The sequence below is a fragment of the Mauremys reevesii genome, linkage group 14, assembly GCF_016161935.1.
Source record: "Mauremys reevesii isolate NIE-2019 linkage group 14, ASM1616193v1, whole genome shotgun sequence".
In the NCBI taxonomy this organism is placed as follows: domain Eukaryota; kingdom Metazoa; phylum Chordata; order Testudines; family Geoemydidae; genus Mauremys; species Mauremys reevesii.
The window spans coordinates 1,461,376-1,477,073 of NC_052636.1; the positions used below are offsets into that span (position 1 = coordinate 1,461,376).

Sequence of the window (15,698 nt, forward strand, 5' to 3'; positions counted from 1 at the left end):
CCCCGCACCCTAATCCTCAGCCCCCGACAGAGCCCTCATCCCCCCGCACCCTAATCCTCATCCCCAGCCCTGAGCGCCCCCAGATCATGAACCCCTCATCCCCCTGCACCCTAAGCCTCAGCCCTGAACCCCCCTGCAGGATGAACCTCTCATCCCCGCACCTAATCCTCAGCCCCAGCCAGCGCCATCATCTCCCCGCACCCTAATCCTCTGCCCCGGCCAGAGCCCTCATCCCCCCGCACCCTGATCCTCAGCCCCGGCCAGAGCCCTCATCCCTCCGCACCCTGATCCTCAGCCCCGGCCAGAGCCCTCATACTCCCGCACCCTGATCCTCAGCCCCGGCCAGAGCCCTCATCCCCGCACCTAATCCTCTGCCCCAGCCAGAGCCCTCAGCCCACCGCACCCTAATCCTCAGCCCCGCCCTGAGCGCCCCCGCAGTATGAACCCCGCATCCCCCGGCACCCTAATCCTCCGCCCCAGCCAGAGCCCTCATCCCCGCACCTAATCCTCAGCCCCGGCCAGAGCCCTCATCCTCGCACCTAAACCTCATCCCCAGCCCTGAGCGCCCCACATCATGAACCCCTCATCCCCCGCACCTAATCCTCAGCCCCAGACAGAGCCCTCATCCCCGCACCTAATCCTCAGCCCCAGACAGAGCCCTCAGCCCCCCACCCTAATCCTCATCCCCAGCCAGAGCCCTCATCCCCTCATACCCTAAACCTCATCCCCAGCCCTGAGCGCCCACATCATGAACCCCTCATCCCCTGCACCTAATCTTCAGCCCCAGCCAGAGTCCTCATCCCCCTGCACCCTAATCTTCAGCCCCAGCCAGAGTCCTCAACCCCCGGCACACTAATCCGCAGCCCCGCCTGAGCGCCCGCAGCATGAACCCCTCATCCCCCTGCACCCTAAGCCTCAGCCCCAGCCCTGAGTCCCCCCACTTCATGAACCCCTCATCCACAGCCCTCACCCCAAACCTCTGCCCTAGCCCTGAGCCCCCTCCTGCATCATGAACCCCTCATCCCCAGCCAGAGCCCTCATCCCCACCCTAATCCTCTGCTCCAGCCTTGAGCCCCCCCCGCAGCCCGAACCCCTCATCCCCAGCCCCACAGCCCTCACCCCAGATCCCAACCCTCTGCCCTAGCCCTGAGCCCCCTGCATCATGAACCCCTCATCCCCAGCCCTCACCCCACAGCCCAACCCTCTTCCGTACCCCTGATTCCCCTCCTGCATCATGTACCCCTCATCCTCAGCCCCACAGCCCTCACCCTGCACTCCCTCCTATCCCCAAACTCGCTCCCGCTTCCCATACACCCCTTCCCAACCCCAAACTCCATCCCAAAGCCTGCACCCTTCACCCCCTCCTGCACACTGTCATGGAGTATAGGGGAGTTAGGCCCTGCACCCCCGGGCTCCCTGCCGATTCACCAGGACTCTCACCCAGCCAGTAAAGCAGAAGGTTTATTTAGACGACAGGAACACAGTCCAACACAGGTGTTGCAGGCACAGATAACCGGATCCCCCCTGTTAGGTCCATCTTGGGGCCCCATACCCCCATCGGGGATCAGAGCTCGGTCACCCTGCCTCCCCTCCTTTGCCCCAGCCAACTCCAGTCTGCCCAACCCCCTCCGGCCCCTCCTCTCTGCTCAGCTTCTTTCCCGTGCCAGGAGGTCACCTGACCCCTTTGTCTCCAACACCTTTAGCCAGCACCTTTGCAGGGAGGGGCCCGGCCATCCGTTGCTAGGAGACAGAGCTTCAGGCATTTGGCTGCATGGCCTTTTGCTGCTACTTAGGATCTGTACCCAGCCCTCAGTGCGAACAGTCCCACTTCGTCACACACACACACACACCGTGCCCCAGCCCAGAGCCTGCACCCAGCACCCAAACTCCATCCCAAAGCCTGCGCCCTGCACCTCTCCTGCACCCTAACCCCAGCCCAGGATCTGCACCCCAGACCTCCCCCACCGAGCCCCCTCCCAGAGCCTTAGGCAGGTGGGGCAGAGTTTGGGGGGGCGGGTTCTGGGCACCACCAAAATTTTTACAAACTTGCCACCCATGTCATCAGCTCCAGGTGGGGTACCCTGAGGCAAAAAACTACCTGTGCCTGACATCCTCTAGGGCTGCAGATGGCGTACCACCACATGCCCAGTCTGGGCGGCGGAACGGGGCGATGACTGACTCCCTCGCTTCAGGGCAATCTGCGCCAGAGATGTCCATGAAACTCTTGTGGAGATACAGGGCAATCCGCTGCCGCAGGTTCTTTGGCAGAGCTGCTGTTTCTTGCCCCATTAAGGGTAACTTTCCTGCACTACTCTGCTGTCGCGGGAGGGGCGGTGGGGACCGTTGCTGCACACAGGCGACCCACATAACGGCCGGGGGGAAGCTGCAGTCTTGGAGAAACCCTCCCTTGAGTCCCTGCTTGCTCTCAGCAGCGAGATCTTCCAGAATGAACACAGCCTGCGGGAAATGTGGGTAGAGGAATGATGATAAGGCCCCCCCTAGGGTGCTGTTTCTCCCCAAGAGCCACATGCCCAGTGTACAGTAGGGTCCTGGAACAGTGATTTCCCCTGCCCCCGCTGTTACCATTCTGGGGGGCTTGTGGCTGACGTGTGCTTGCCTGGGTTTAGCCAGTTAGTGATGGGTATGTGAATAGTGGCTGTCTTTAAATCACTGCATCAGTGGTCTGTGTGCTGCAACCAATCCTGCTTCTGTAAAATGCTGCGTTTTGGCTGCACGGAGATGATCTTGGGATCCCAGCCTCCCTCTGGGTTATCACTGGCTGAACGGCTGCGCAGAATTAGCAAGCGGCCCTAAAGAACTCAAGAGAACTTTCTGCATGAGGTCATGACGCACTCTGCGGCTGAAAAACAAGAACTGAAGGAGGGGTCGGACAGCGAGAAGAGGGACCGAAAGGAGAACTCGGTGCGCTGGAACGAAGCCATGGAGCGGCTTTTAAACTTGATGGAGTGCCAAGCGGGAATGCTGCAGGCGCTACTAGCACTGCACACCAAGCAGCTCCGTGACCGCCCTCCCCTGCAGCCGCTGTCGCAAAACTTTCCCATTCACCCCCCAGCCACCGCCAGCACACGCTTATCAACCTCCTGGATCCAGTCTGTACCCGCTGCATTCCACTCCTGCCCCATCACAGTTCAGCCCTGCCAACGCCCAGGGCACTCGACACCCGTCCAGCTGTAGTTTATTCCGGCTGAAGTACAGCACCTGCTGCACTGCACTCCAGAGTCTAAGCTGCATATGATACCTAGACATACACAAATCTTTAACCATCCCGGGACCCTCCCTTCCCCCACCCCCACAGTGCTGATGTGGTGTTTTTTTCTCTCCGCCGGTGGTTGCTTTTAATAAAATCATAGTTTTGGGTTGAAAGCAAACACAGCTTTGCAAAGAAACACGCAATTCTCTTAAACCTTTATAGAGCATCGTCTGCCCCAATCACAATCCCCTCCTCGCATTCCAAGCACTGCGCTCCTGGGCATAGCCACAAATATTAGTGGCTTTTAGCTTCAAATTGCTGCCTCCAGCCATCCCTGAGCCTTCTGGCCCCACACTCTGCCCCTCTAAGAGCCCTGGTCTCTGGATGTTCAAATTCAGCCTCCAGGTGCTCAGCCTCAGCCGTCCAGCCCTGAGTGAAGCTCTCACTGCTCCCTTCACAAATATTCTGGGGTGTACAGCACATGGCTATTAGCAGAGGGATATTGCCATGGGCCAGGTCCAGCCTTCCATCTAGGCAGCGCCAGCGGGCCTTGAAATGGCCAAAAGCACACGACAGTCATGCTGCACTCGCTCAGCCTGTTGTTGAACTGCTCCTTGCTGCTGTCAAGATGCCCTGTGTATGGCTTCATAAGCCACGGCATTAAGGGGTCGGCGGGGCTTTCCAGGATCACAATGGGCATTTTGACTTCCCCTATAGTGATCTTCTGGTCCAGGAAGAAAGTCACTGCTTCCAGCTTCCTGAATAGACCAGTGTTCTGAAAGATGCGTGTGTCATGCCACTTTCCGGATCAGTCTGTGTTAATGTCCATGAAATGCCCACGGTCATCCACAAGTGCCTGGAAAACCATAGAAAAATACCCCTTGTGATTCATGTACTCGGTGGCTAGGTAATCAGGTGCCAGGATTGGAATGTGCGTGCCATCTATCCCCCTCCGCAGTTAGGGAAGCCCATTTGTGCAAAGCCATCCACATTGTCATGCACGTTTCCCAGAGGCTCAGTCTTTCAGAGCAGGATGCAATTAATGGCTCTGCACACTTGTAAACGTGTCCAACAGTCGACTTTCCCACTCCAAACTGGTTAACCACCGATCGGTAGCAGTCTGGAGTAGCCAGCTTCCACAGTGCAATTGCCACGTGCTTCCCCAATGGCAGGGCAGCTCTCATTCTCGTGACCTTGCACTGCAGGGCTGGGGCGAGCTCATCACGCAGTCCCATTACAATGTTTGGTTTATTTTTTTAAATGTTTCCTTTACCTCCCTCTCCATTTTGGACTCAGAGCCTTTAAGGGCAGAAGAGACCATTGTGATCATCTGGTCCAATCTCCTGCACCTTGCGGGCCAAAGGACCCCACCCACCCACTCCTGTAATAGACCCCTAACCTCTGCTTGAGTTACTGACATCCCAAAATCATGGATTAAAGCTGTCAAGTTACAGAGAATCCACCAGTTACACTGGTTTAAACCTGCAAGTGACCCCTGCCCCATGCTGCAGAGGACAGTGAACCCCCCCAGGGTCTCTGCTAATCTCCCCTTGGGGAAAACTCCTTCCCAACCCCAAATAGGGTGATCAGCTAGACCCTGAGCATGCGGACAAGGCGCACCAGGCAGACACCTGGGAAAGAATTCTCTGCAGTAACTCCGAGCCCTCCACACCTATTGTCCCATCTCCGGCCGCTGGAGATATTTGCTGCTAGCAGTCACAGATCGGCCCCAGGCCGTTACAGGCAGTCCCATCCTACCACCCCGTCCATAAACGTATCAAGCTCCGTCTTGAAGCCACTTTGGGTTTTTGCCCCCACTGCTCCCCTTGGGAGGCTGTTCCAGAACTTCACTCCTCTGGTGGTTAGAAACCTTCACCTAATTTCAAGGTTAAGCTTGTTGATGGCCAGTTTATATCCATTAGTTCATTACTAGTGGGGGCCTGTGATAGTGTGGGGGAGGGAGGGAGAAAGCCTGGAGAACTGACCGTGGGAGCCAGAGAGATTCCCTGGTCCCCGACCACCCGTCTCCGGGAGGAACCAGCTGGAACCGCCCTTGGGAAGCTGCCACTAGTAACTCAGGTGTGAAAACATTATTCCGCTGGAATCAGATTAAAGCCTCCTCACACCCGGTGTCATGGTCATTGACCTGGCTCATCCCTGGGATGTTCCCAGCCACAGCAATGCAGTGAGTGGAACCAAATCCCTTTCCAGAGCCCAGGCGCACACACAAATCCTGGGGCTTTTCGTTCCTGGGCTGCTGGCGCCATCGTCTGGCCATTTGGTTTCACTCCTTTCTGTTACAACCTTTAGCTTTCTGCACAGAAATGGTAATTCCCTGGGAGAGATTCGGGAGTGCTTCTCTGTTTTGTGGTGTTAAGGACTGAAATGTTCCCCGGGTTCCTCGGTCCCAACCTGCCTCCCGTTCTACTGCCCATGCAGCCCCATCCCAGCCCTCAGCCCCCAGTCGATGCTGATCCCCTCAGCCCCATCTGCGCAGGGGGTGAACCCTGTCACTGCGCATTGCCTAGTTCCCCTAACTCTGAGGGACTTCAGCTGCTCCGTGTCCCCGGGGACCCTCCACACCACTCCCCTGCTTACCACGGTTCAGATATTGCAGTGGCATGAGTCTGCTTCTCAGCACCTGCCTCTCACTTTAGAGGCCCCACATTAATAACCATTTTCAGTATGAACTTACTGCGGGTTTTATCGCAATATCTGGGTGGGGGGAACCTGTTAAAAATATTCATAAAACTCCTTTCCCAAAATTGTCCCAGGGCTCTTGATATCCTGTGTATGGCACTGAACGGCCATTGACCATGTAGCTGATTGTGGTATAAACATCTTAGGTTTCCCAGCTAGATAAGATCCCATCAATACATAAATGTCAGGGGGCCCTGCCTGAAAGCAGTGACAATCTTAGAACAGTTCATGGGCAGAATTATTACACTAAAGCAGATGTGCAAAGCATGTGCCCTGCCACTGCGCTCCCTCCCCACCAATACAGCTAATGCCATAAGGCCCTGGGGGAGAGGGGCTCCAGGCCTCCTCTTGGTGGCAGAAGGGGTTTGGGGCTTCAAGCGCTTCCACATTGTCCCCTAGTGGCTGGGGCTGGGGGGGGAAGGTTGGAAGGGATGGAAGAGGGTGGGGCCGCAGCAGAAAGGGTGGAGCTTTGCCATCACTAGCCCCTGCTTAGCCAGTAGGGCTCAGTTTAGGGCAGTGGGGCCTGCCTCCTAGGGGGGCACAGGGACGTTCATGGGGGCAGCTCAGGGCCCCAGCCAGCCCCCATGGAGAGCAGGGAGGGAGCACCACTCTGCCCCCAGGCTCCTGGCCCCGCCTTGACCCTCCTTACCCCCTCCACATCCCTCTCTGCAGCAAGTCCCGGTCCCACCCCCAGCCCCCGTTCTCGACTGTGGCTGCCGAGGGGCCGCGGACACAGATAAGACGGCACAGGGTGAAAAGTTTGGGGACCACTGGTATAGGGTGATGCCCTCAAATCACGTCTATGCAGCCCATTAAAAGCTATTCCTCAGCCACCTAGCCCCTCAATCAGGCCGGACTAGGTATGTTGGGTGGCCATTTGGTTTCACTCCTTTCTGTTAGAACCTTTAGCTTTCTGCGAAGAAATGTTAATTCCCTGGGAGAGACTCGGGAGCGTTTCTCTGTTTTGTGGTGTTAAGGATTGAAATGTTCCCCGGTTCCTGGTCCCCTGTGCTGCCCTTGACTCATCCAGGAAGGAGAACAACATTTCATTGCACTCATGTGATTTGTAACCCAGCACCAGCCAAAACTGCTCCGTTTGGCACAGCCGCCCCACCCTGCTGCGGAGCTGGGCGGAGCAGGGGGGTCTGTGCAAACACGGTCTGTTCCTGACGTCTTCCCCCAGCTCCTCACTAGATGTGAGGGGGGAGCTCACTCAGACCCTGCTTCCGCTTAGTATTTAAAAACTCCTTATTGGCCCTACCTCTGCCGGCCTTGGATTTCTCCTCCCGTCCCTTCCCTGACAGCTCAGGTGAGGTGGCCGAGTGGTTACGGTGATGCTGCTCATCCATTGTGCTCTGCACGTGTGGGTTCAAATCCCATCCTCATCGGAGACCTTCAGTCTTCTCTCTTCCTGTACAAACAACCCTCTCCCCCCTTTGGTACAATCACAGACCAAACCATGTTGCCTCCTGCCAACAAAAACCATCCCAGGAACTCAGAACCCCCCTGCTTAAAATACAAGGTCTAAACACCAGATTTCTGAAAGAATTCGCTGGTCCTGGATTTCTTAGTTTTTATCTCCAAAGGGAACATCCTCCTCATCTCCCCGAAACACCCCGGGACCTCCACAAATTATTAAAATGCCCCCGTCCTCCTCATGTCTCCGCCCCATCTCCCGCCTTCCGCACCCCGAGTCCCATCTCCCCTCCTCCCCCAGGTCCCATCTGCCCCCTTCTCCTCCCTTCTCCCCCTGTGTCCCCCGTCCCGTCTCCCCTGGGCTGGGGTCTCTGAGCTTGGTCCCCGCCAGCTCCGGCCCAGGGCTGCCCCTCCCGGGCAGGGCGGGGCTAATGACGGCCCCGCCCCAGTGCAGGCCCCGCGGGGGAGGGGCAGGTCCACGTGGGGCGGACACGCTCCAGCCGGAAGGAGGGCCGGGCCCGGTTCGCCCCTGCCCAGGGAGCCCCGCGCTGCCCGCGGCCGGGGCAGGGCCGGGAGCAGCAGGAGGGGCCCGGCCTGGGGGGAGGGCGAGGGAATAAGGGGCGGGGCTGTGGAGAACCCCGCCCCCAACGGAGGGGCAGCACCGCCTCACAGCCCCCTGGCACGCGCCGCGCTCCAACAGCCCTAACGGCCGGACTCGTCACGTGACTCCTCCTCCGGCTCCCCCCCCCGCGCGGCGCGCTCCAACGGCCCTAACGGCCGGACCCGTCACGTGACTCCTCCTCCGGCTCCCCCCCTGCGCGGGGCGCTCCAACGGCCCTAACGGCCGGACCCGTCACGTGACTCCTCCTCCGGCTCCCCCCCTGCGCGGGGCGCTCCAACGGCCCTAACGGCTGGACCCGTCATGTGACTCCTCCCCCGGCTCCCCCCCGGCGCGCTCCAACGGCCCTAACGGCCTGTGTAACGACAGAAACATGAACTGCTCCCGATTGGCTACTTTGGCTGCACTGAGCATGCGCGGCCGAACTGAGCATGCCCAGTAACCTCCGCTGTCGCCACTGCCCTCTCTCTGCCCTCTCTGCCACTCACGATTTGCTGCCTGCTCTTTGGGGGCATTTAAAGGCTCAAGGGGGCAAATCGCAGCGGGGGGGCTGCCAGGGTCTGAGCGGGGGGCAGAAATTGACTGTCCGGAGGGGGGTCAAGCTGCTGTAGGCAGCGGCAGGAGAGAGGCTGAAAGGGGGAAATCGGGGGTGGGGGTGGGAGCCGGGGTTAAGCCCGGGGGGGGGGAGACGCTGCCAGACCCTGTGCGGGGACAAACCCCCGTTTAGGGACGGGGTGGGGGGGACAGTGGCCCCTCGTGACGAGCCCCCTGCTGGGCTCGCAGATCTGGGGGTGTCGGGCTGGGGGTGGGGCACAGGCTGTTTTCAGTTCTGCCGCGTGTCAGCCCCGGAGCAGGGGGCGGGTTCCTGGGGCTGGGGCTTAAAGGCACCGGCAGCCCAATTCCCAGACTGTCAAAGCCCAGACACCGCGGCTCCTCTCGATCCTGTACAAGTGCTGCGGGGCTGTTACTGCTCCAGCCGGGAGCCTGAATGCGGGAAATACCGTACAGACGCCCCCGCCCTCCCTCCCACTCTGCCTCTCACATTGTGACTGTGGAAAAGTGTCTGCTGTCATTTTCTATGTCTCTATGAAATCCCTGCAGCTCCTTTCTCTTCTACAACGTGCTGAGCTGCTAACTCCCTCCCAGAGCCCACGTGTCTGCACCCCCTCCTGTACCCCAATCCCCTGCCCCAGGTCAGAGCCTGCACCCCTCACTCAAACTCCCCATAGCCTGCAACCCTCCTCCACCCCCACCTCCCCCCCTCAGCCGCGTCTCCTCACCCCCTCCTGTACCCCAATCCCCTGCCCCAGGTCAGAGCCTGCACCCGTCACTCAAACTCCCCATAGCCTGCACCCCTCCTGCACCCCCAACTCCATCCCAGAGCCGCGTGTCCGCACCCCCTCCTGTACCCCAATCCCCTGCCCCAGGTCAGAGCCTGCACCCGTCACTCAAACTCCCCATAGCCTGCACCCCTCCTGCACCCCCAACTCCATCCCAGAGCCGCGTGTCCGCACCCCCTCCTGTACCCCAATCCCCTGCCCCAGGTCAGAGCCTGCACCCCTCACTCAAACTCCCCATAGCCTGCAACCCTCCTGCACCCCCAACTCCATCCCAGAGCCCACATGTCTGTACCCCCCTGTACCCCAATCCCCTGCCCCAGCTCAGAGCCTGCACCCCTCACTCAAACTACCCATAGCCTGCAACCCTCCTGCACCCCAACTCCCTCCCAGAGCCGCGTGTCCACACCCCCCCTGTACCCCAATCCCCTGCCCCAGGTCAGAGCCTGCACCCCTCACTCAAACTCTACATAGCCTGCAACCCTCCTGCACCCCAACTCCATCCCAGAGCCGCGTGTCCACACCCCTGTACCCCAATCCCTGCCCCAGGTCAGAGCCTGCACCTCACTCAACCTCCCCATAGCCTGCAACCTCCCGCCCCAACTCCATCCCAGAGCCGCGTGTCCACACCCCCTCCTGCACCCCAATCCCCAGCCCCAGCTCAGAGCCGGCACCCCTCACTCAAACTCCCCATAGCCTGCAACCCTCCTGCACCCCCAACTCCATCCCAGAGCCACGTGTCCGCACCTCCTCCTGTACCCCAATCCCCTGCCCCAGGTCAGAGCCTGCACCCGTCACTCAAACTCCCCATAGCCTGCAACCCTCCTGCACCCCCAACTCCATCCCAGAGCCGCGTGTCCCCACCCCCTCCTGTACCCCAATCCTCTGCCCCAGGTCAGAGCCTGCACCCCTCACTCAAACTCCCCATAGCCTGCAACCCTCCTGCACTCCCAACTCCCTCCCAGAGCCGCGTGTCCGCACCCCCTCCTGTACCCCAATCCCCTGCCCCAGCTCAGAGCCTGCACCCCTCACTCAAACTCCCCATAGCCTACAACCCACCCGCCCCCCAACACCATCCCAGAGCCGCGTGTCCACCCCCTCCTGCACCCCAATCCCCTGCCCCAGCTCAGAGCCTGCACCCCTCACTCAAACTCCCCATAGCCTGCAACCCTCCTGCACCCCAACTCCATCCCAGAGCCGCGTGTCTTAAATCCAGGCTGGGGCGGGTCAGATGGGCGGGGGGGGGCGGGACGCGGGGACATGAGAGTTCGCCTGAGAAGCGGGAACGCACCGGCGGGGGCAGGGGCCGGGAAGGTCTGTGGGGGGGGAGGGGATGACAGGCGGGGAGGGTCGCGGGGAGGGGATGAGAGGCCGGGGCCGGGGTCTGTGAGGGGGAGGGTCAGGTTGACCCCGGGACCCGCCCGTACCTGGGCCGCAGAGGGCGGAAGCGGCCCCGGGGCAGGCTGGGAGATGTAGTTCCGGACTCTCCGGGGAGCGGAAGTGACGTCGGGCGGGGAGGCGGGGCCGGGCTGCGGACGCGCGCGGGGCCGTTGGAGCCTCTCCCGGGGCCGGGGTCAGAGACGGTTGGTGCCGTTGGAGCTCTGGGCATGCGCAGATTGCGCCGCGCGGGAGAGGGAGAGCTGCCGCCTCCAGGTACCGGAGCTGGGCCGGGCGGTGACTCTGCCCCGGGGGGGGGGACCCGGCCCCACTGGGGTCCCTGCGCGGGGCCGGGCGGGGCGGGAAATGTCTGTGCAGCCCGGACATGGCCGGGGGGGGGCAGGTGACCCCCCCGAGGGGCGGGCAGAGAAAGGGGGGGCTGAGACCCCCTCGGATTTACCGCTGCCCCCTCCCGTGGGGACCCCCCGCCCCCCCGCCCTGCCCCCTTTCTCCCTAGAGAGCCACGAGCAGCGCCCAGGGTGACCCCCCTCCCCCACCCCGGTGAAGGTCCCTGCCCCCGATTGTGCCCCATTTTCTCTCCCCTTCGCCAGTGGCCAGTTCAGGTCTCAGGTTTGGGGGTTTCCCCCATTTCCACCTGCCGGGATTTGTCCTTGTGCGGGTGGGAAATGGTTCCCCCGAGGGATTCCTGAGCTGGGCAGAGGCTGGGGGGGCCTGTGACCGGGACACCCCTGGGCTGGGCTGGGGGGGCCCCTCTCTGCTGGCAACGGGGCCTGGGACGGGCCAGGGAGGGGAGGGAGGAGCAAGTGTCCCCCCCCCCCCCCCATGGAGACGGCCCAGCCCCAGGTTTCCCCTCCCAGCTACTTCCCCTCCCCCCAATCCAGCAGCCCCCCCTACCCCCCTCATCACCTGCTAGTCACATTCCCAGACCCCACTGCCAGCCCCTCTCCCACCCTGTCCAACCCAGCAGCCCCCCCCCCACCGCTTGCTAGTCACTTTCCCAGACCCCGCAGCCAGTGACCTCCTGGCTCCAGCCCCCTCCTGTCCCCTGTGAAACCCACATCACCCAGGGCTCCCCCCCCCCTCCCCGGCCGTGTGAGTGTGGGGGAAGGGGAAACCATCCTCTTCTGCTGTCGATGGAATATCCCTGTATAACCCCCCCAATTTCCCCCCTTTTCCCTTGAACTGTTGAACGATGACATAAGATCTCCCCCGATGTTGGCGCTTCTCCCTTATATTGGCAAATATTTAGTGGGTGCCCCATTTCCCCCTCAGGTCTGAAATACTGATCTCAAATGCTTGGAAATCTTCCCGCTTTTCTCCCCAGGTGTGTGACTGAGGTCAGGGCCCTTATCGTACTGAGCGTGGCTCAGGCCTTGCCTGAGATCAGGTCGGCCCGTGTGCCGGGCGCTGCACAAACCCTGACTGAGTTTGGGGGCACTCGTTGTGCCAGGCCCTGCATCAACACCAGGTGAAATCAGGCTCCCATTGTGCCAGGCCCCGCAGAGACCCCAAGCGAGATCAGACCCCACTGTTGTGCCAGGTAAAACTGAGACCTGGACCGAGATCACGGCCCCCCTTGTGCCAGGCAGCGCACGGCTGCGGCCCAGATTGCTGGCTCCATTGTGCTGCGCACTTCAGAGACCTCGACTGAGATCTGTGTCCCCGTCGGGCCTGGCCCTGCACTGACCCCGACCCAGATCACACCCCAATACTCTACTGGGCGCTGCACAGACCCCGACAGAGATCCTGCCCCCACATTTTGCCAGATGTTGCAGGGACCCCAAACAAAATCCGGGATCCTGTAATGCTGGGAGTTGCAGAGCCCCTGACTGAGATCAGGCCCCTGTTGGTCAGTGTCAGTGCAGAGCCCTGCAGAAGATCAGGTCCCCATTGTGACAGGTGCTGAACAGACACTAAGGGTATCTCTACCCTGCCACTAAAACCCCCCAGCTGGCCCAGGCCAGGTGACTCAGGCTCACGGGCTCAGGCCAAGGGGCTGTTCAATTGCAGTGTAGGTGTCTGGGCTCGGGCTGGGGCCAGGCTGTCGGACCCTGCGAGGTGGGAGGGTGCCAGACCTTGGGCTGCAGCCCCAGCCGGAACATGGACACCACAATTAAACAGCCCCACAGCCTGAGCCGTGTGAGCCCAAGTCAGCGGGCACGGGCCAGCCGCCGGTGTCTGACTGCAGTGTGGACATGCCCACAGGGACAGAGAGGCCTTGCCACAAAAAGCTCAAAGGCTAAACAGGCCAATGGTGCGAGGTGAGGCTCCATTTTAGAGGGGGGGAAACTGAAGCTCAGAGAGCTGAAGTAATTTGCTGAAGTTTGCGTGGAGAATTTGGGGCAAAACTGGGAACTGAACCCAGATTGTTTGAATTCTTGCCCCTCCCCTTAACCCCAGGCCCAGCGTGTGTGTGTGCAGCGTTGTTTTGGCCTGTGTTTGCCTTGCATTGGCTTCCAAGGGAGACTGTGGAATTTCCTTCACTGGAGGTTTTTAAGACCAGGTTAGAGATACACCAGTCTGGGAATGTCTAGGGATACTTGGTCCTGCCTCATCACGAGGCTTCAATAGACGCCTTCTCCAGATCCCTTCCAGGCCTACACTGAAGTAATTCTCTTTTGTGCTGTGTTGTGTTTGACGCTGAGCTGTTTCGCATGGTGCCGTTTGGAACTGTGATTGCACCATGTTGTGTAGCAGTTTTATGGTGCATTGTTTTGCCTCAGCGTGTTTGGTACCTGTGCTGTGTTGGTTTGAGTTGAGCTATTTTCCATTGTGTGCTTTTGTCCTAGGGTGTGTTAGTTAGAATTGTGTTGCTTTCTTTTCCTTTGTATTGTCATTTTATGCTGTGGAGTGTGGGTTTTTTGTTGTGTTTTTTTCTCTGAATTGCCTGACATTGTGTTGTGGTGGGTTTTATTCTGTATGTTTTGTTTTCATACGTATCTATTGTAGGGCAGCCTAGACATGTAGGGCCTCAAGCTGTCATCAAGTCCAGCTCTCCCTGCCGAGGCAGGACCCAGTATCTGTAGATTATCTCTTCCAGGAAAGAGACTCCCCAGCCCCCTTGTCAGACTGTTCCCGAGCTGACCTGCCTTAGCTCTGGGGACACCCACACGGATCTGAGTGGTGAGCAGCTCTGCAGAGAGGAGACCCCAGTGAGTGGCAGCTGGGTGAAGAGACTGAAGTGGGGAGGAGAAACCTTGACGTGCCCGAGGTCACCCAGGCTGTCCGTGACCGAGCTAGAAATAGAGCCCAGGTCTAGGGCTGTTTTGGGCACTGAAGGTCTCTGCCACCCTGGTGTTTCAGGCGCTGGTGCAAACCCTTAGGACAGACAGAATTTACACTAGTGCGCTCTGATTGGCACTGGTGCACCATGTCCCAGTTTGAAGGCTTGAGGGGGGACGGGGACACTGACTTCTCCTGACCCAGGATGCCCACCCCCGGCTGTGTGCAGGGACTGCAGCTGAGCTGCCCTGCCCAGACAGCCTGTGCATCCATGGGCAAACACCTCTTTCTGCAGCCGAATACAGTGGGGTCTGGGGGCCTTTCCAAGCTGCGGGTGACGGGGCTCTGGAGTTACCGGGGTCTGTTCCTGGCTCCGTCCCTGACCTGCTTGGTGACCTGGGGGAAGTCCCAGCCCTTCTGTGTTTTCCTCCTACCCATTGTCTGCTTGGATTGTGATCTCTGTGGGGCAAGGACCGCACTGATTGGTAGAGATGTTAGTTAAAGCAGTTTGGTGGAGCTGTGATTGTGATATGAGAAGATCTGGGTCTGAGTCCCCCATTGTGCGATGAAAGGAGAGAGGTGCATGTGTACCTGGAGCTTCCAGTCTGTCTCCGAGGAAACGGGACTGTATGCCATGAGGATGATCAGCAGTGAGATGGGATGTGAGAGCAGTCTGTGTGCTTCACGATGGGTGAGTGAATGGAGACTGTTAACTGGAACTTCTGTGAGTAAGGATGAAAGAGTTGTAAAAAGGGGTGAAGGGCTGTTCAATTGACCAAGTGTGCGGCTGTTTCTGGGGAGCAGGCCCAGTATCTGAGTGTAGAACGGATGTCGGTAGCTCCTGTACAGCGCAGCTCACCTAAAACCACATTCTGCCTTAGCAAAGGTAAGCTCTGTCCCCTTCTGTTTGCTTCTGAAAGTTGCCTTTCCCAGGGCTTTGCTGCCTTTGTGAATTGCAGAATTAGGATTACATTGGTGTGTACTTTCTCTGCATTTCCTGATTATTACAAGTTTGAGTTTTGCTGATCTCTCTTCTGGAGGGGCACCAGACAGCTTCAGGCAACCTTAAATCCTGCTTTCATAACGTTTTAATACGTGAATTTCCTAGCTTTTTGCACAGAGCAATGTTGGCAGGAGGAGTTAGCAGCACTATAGGCAGTTGTGGGTCTCACACAAGTTTGCAATCGGAGGCACAGGGAAGTGCAATGACTTACCCAAGGTCACCGAGCAGGCCCGTGGCAGAGCCAGGAATAGTCTGGGTCCAGAGCTCTGTCCACCTAGGTGCTGGGTGATTCTGAAGTTTTGCTCCCTTCTCCTGTGCTTTTTGTTACGGTGGAATGGGAGTAATGGTCATGCTTTCAAGTGTCTCTCTCCTCCTCCTCCTCCTGACACCATTTGCAGCTCGGCCTCCCCTTCTTTCAAGTGTTTGCCATGGGCAGTAGTAACAGAGCCAGCGAGAGAAATCTCTGACATGGTCTGTACCCCAGCTGGGCCTTCTGCTCCTGGTCCAGCCGTGCCCGAGCTCTGCCCCTCCTCCAAACAGGCCCCCTGCCCTATACACTGGCCCGCCCCTGCACCCCGTACACGTGTAACATGTGCCTTGAAACTATTCCTAGTTTGGATTTGGGATGATTAAATTTGTTACCTTCAGCTCCCCCACACTCCAGTTTCCCCCACACTCCCCATCACACTCCCCCACCTTCAGCTCCCCCACACTCCAGTTTCAGTTGTTTGGTGGTGTCCCGATGGTTTTCCACAGATAGTTTGGGAGGGAGCAGGGCTGGTCAGTTGAGTT

At 59.3% G+C, this 15,698-nt stretch overlaps 1 protein-coding gene across 1 annotated transcript in view; it reads left to right on the plus strand.

Annotated features, from left to right (window-relative positions):
• Positions 1 to 15,698, plus strand: part of LOC120381414 (zinc finger protein 850-like) — a 376,174-nt gene that overhangs the window by 343,490 nt on the left and 16,986 nt on the right. The window lies entirely within an intron of this gene.